The sequence below is a fragment of the Atta cephalotes genome (genome assembly GCF_000143395.1).
Source record: "Atta cephalotes unplaced genomic scaffold scaffold00738, whole genome shotgun sequence".
NCBI classification, from domain to species: Eukaryota; Metazoa; Arthropoda; class Insecta; order Hymenoptera; family Formicidae; genus Atta; species Atta cephalotes.
The window spans coordinates 223-3,916 of record NW_012130802.1 but is presented as its reverse complement, the minus strand read 5'-3'; the positions used below and the strand labels follow the sequence as shown (position 1 = coordinate 3,916).

The 3,694-nt window shown below is 23.4% G+C and overlaps 1 pseudogene; it reads left to right on the top strand.

Annotated features, from left to right (window-relative positions):
• Positions 1 to 1,994: 1,994 nt before the first annotated feature.
• On the top strand, positions 1,995 to 2,947 carry LOC105625299 (annotated as a pseudogene).
• Positions 2,948 to 3,694: the final 747 nt, after the last annotated feature.

The window sequence follows — 3,694 nt, the reverse complement described above, 5'->3', positions numbered from 1 at the left end:
TAGTATATATATATATATATATATATATATATATAGTTTCGAGTAGAGTTTGATTTATTTTGGTTTTGAATAGTTTAGTTTAGTTTTGATATAATTCAGTGTGGTAGATATAGCTTTTTCAATATAGTTTTTGATAAATTAGCGATCCTAAATTTTATATAATTTTTGTTTATTCACGTATTTTTATTTCACATTAAAAATGTAGTAATTTTCTATTTTTTATCTAATTAATAAACTTTTAGTTGAAGAAATTTTCTATTTCAATATCATTTCAAATATTTAAATTATAATAATAATTCGCACACATGTACAAAATAATAATTAAATATAATACAATAATTTTATATCTTATTATTATAAATTTATTATTATAAATTTTTTATTATTATAAATTTCTTATTATTATAAATTTCTTTAAACTAAAAATATAAATAAAAATGATGATAAAAAGTTCATATAAAATTTCATCTCGTTCTACGTTTACAGATCATGCTCGATAAAATATTCACTTTTAGCAACAAGTTCCATTACAGGCGATACAATAGGATCAGTATTAAACGTGCAAGGTCATCTGCCTTATCGAATATGGTTGCCATGTAATTATAATGTATCTACGATATTTTGGACTATATCTATTCATTAAATGGTAACTACAATTTTTGCCACCATGATAAATGTTGGCACGGAAATCTTAATCTTCGGATTGATTTTACAAACATGTGCTCAATTTGAAATTTTCAAAAGTCGTCTTCACAAGTTCATAATTAAAAAGACAGTTACATATCTCGGACACGCACGCTCTTTGTCGAATGAAAATGAAATAAAACTGTCGGAGTGCATACAGCATCACCTCAGCATTTAGAAGTAAGTCACGTAAGAATCCGTTTTTACACGTATGTATTACGTTACATATACACATATATGCACATTATTACATTTAAAAACTGGTATTATTCATAATGGTATCTATTAATATTTATAAAAATCGTTTAAAAATAATTGAAATAATTTTGTTTGAAATTAATAGATAATTGTTACAAGCTGGACAATAGGTGTATATTCTTAAAGTAATTTAATTATATTGTGTTCCCGGATTTTTTACACGCAGTTTAACGATACGTTCCATGATCTAAAATTAAAAAAAATATATTATATACATACAGTTCCTAAAATATTTTATCAAAAATTATAACAAAAATATAGAATATGTTGGAAATAATTGACCTAATATTGCATTTCAAAGTGCGATCTGCTGATATTAATACAAGCTTAATATCGATTAATTCTGAATTTATCACCTTTTTAGAGAAGGGTAGAAGAAATCCCTCTGTAAAAATTTGCCTTTTAATTAGAGCGGATGATACTTTGACATGCAAAAGTAAAAATTATTTCTTACACATTTCATATTTTTGTTAACTTTTCATAACTTTTTAATAAAGAATTTCAGCAATTATATGTTTATACAATATATTTTTCTTATTGCAGTTTATAGAATATACTATTAAAATTTGTGTAAAAAATCCGAGGACAATTCTTGTATAGTAATTTCATGATGAATTGTGATAGAAAAAGTACTTCCTACCCGAAAAAAAAATGTTTTATATATAATTACATAAAATTATATAAAATTATATATAATCTTATATATAATTGTATATAAATGGACATCTTTATATATATAATTATAAATAATTTATATAATGATATATATAATGATATATACAATTATATATAAAATATGTCCATTTATATACAGTTATATAAATTATATATAATTTTATATAATTTTATATAAAACATTTTTTCCTGGGTAGGGATCAAATAATTCTCAAATTTCTGTAAATAATGCATGATGAAATTTTTACACAGCTATTAAAATGATATAAATATTATACATCATATATATTCATTATTTTTATATATATATTATAAAATTATATTATAAAATTACACATCAAAGTATTTAGTAATTGTTTTACTCATATGCAATGCAGGACTAATAGAAACCATTACAGATACGCCAAAGTAATAAACGTTACATTCAACCAAGTTCTTTTTGTTCAGTTTTTTAGTAGTATTATTACTGATATTATGTACGAGTGTGTATTACTTGTCAATGCATATTAAGGAACTGCTTGTAGCTGCAGCTTTATTAGCATATATCGCCTGCAAATTTGTATAAATCTTCATTTACTGCTGGTTCGAAAATGAAGTTATACTTAAAGTAACTATTATGTATTGTACGTTATAATATAGATACAATATAATATAATATAGATACGTTATAATATAGATATAAATACAAAATAGATAGGTACTTAACCAATTTTTTGTGAGTTAATGGAAATGGCGGGTACTTTTGGACAATTTAATTTTTTGTATAAGGGTGCAAAATAATCTAACAAATTATTTGTCCGCAACGAATTTGAACTATTTTATACTTGAATATAATAAGAATATATTTAATACACGTGCATACACGCGCCTGTATAAGATTATATAATAATATCATTAAGATTGTTCGATATTATTATGTAATAATAACTCTATTTATATTATGTTAATAGAGTATGAGCATGACAGATGCTATATATCGTATGAATTGGCCATTACTATCAATCAATGAAAAAAAAGGATTGTTAATGATCATGATACATAGCACAATTCCTATAAAGTTTACTAGCAGCTTCTTGATAACTTTATCTATTCAGTCTTACAGCAATGTTAGTATCATTTGGTATCCAAATAAATAGTTTGATGTAGTATATGTCAAATATGAAGATACACGATTTATAATATCGATATTTGTCGCGTATGTACGAAAATACAGTCGAAATTTTTTACATAAATGCATTATCTTCTATGTATATTAATGCTTTTCATGTTTTTCTTTCAGATTTTGAAAACTTCATACTCAGCATTTAATATATACAGAAATGAAGTATAAATAAAAAAAGACTATATGTTTGAGGATATATATAAAGTATAATTTGTAGTTTCGAGTATATGTTTGAGTATAATGTATAAAGTAATTGAATATAATGTAATTGAATATAATGTATAAAGTAATTGAGTATAATGTATAAAATATAATTTTGAATATATATAGTTTCGAGTACAGTTTGGTTTATTTTGATTTTGAATAGTTTAGTTTAGTTTTGGGTATAATTCAGTGTAGTAGGTATAGCTTTTTCAGTATAGTTTTTGATAAATTAGCGATCCTAAATTTTATATAACTTTTGTTTACTCACGTATTTTTATTTCTGACTTTATATGTACCTTATTGGTTTATTTTAATTATTCGAATAATAGCACATAGAGGCAGATACACACGTATGCACGTACTAAATATATACTAAATATGTACTTGTAACACAATGTGTACTTGTACATATTTAACAAATATGTACATGTATTACAATGTAATACATGCAATATGTTTTAATATACGAGCAGATATCATTAAAAATCATTTCATTGAATTTAAAGAATATGATGTCTTTTTACATATTCGAACTTTTGCAGGCGACATTATTTATTACCAAAAATAATTAACCAATTTACTCATTCATGTATTTCATCGCAAGCGGATGTACGCATAATTAGCTTCGAAAATAAGACGGGTCTTTCGAATTATATTTCTCGTTATATCTCGTTATCTTATGTTTATATGTAACATAAAACAAATTTTTCA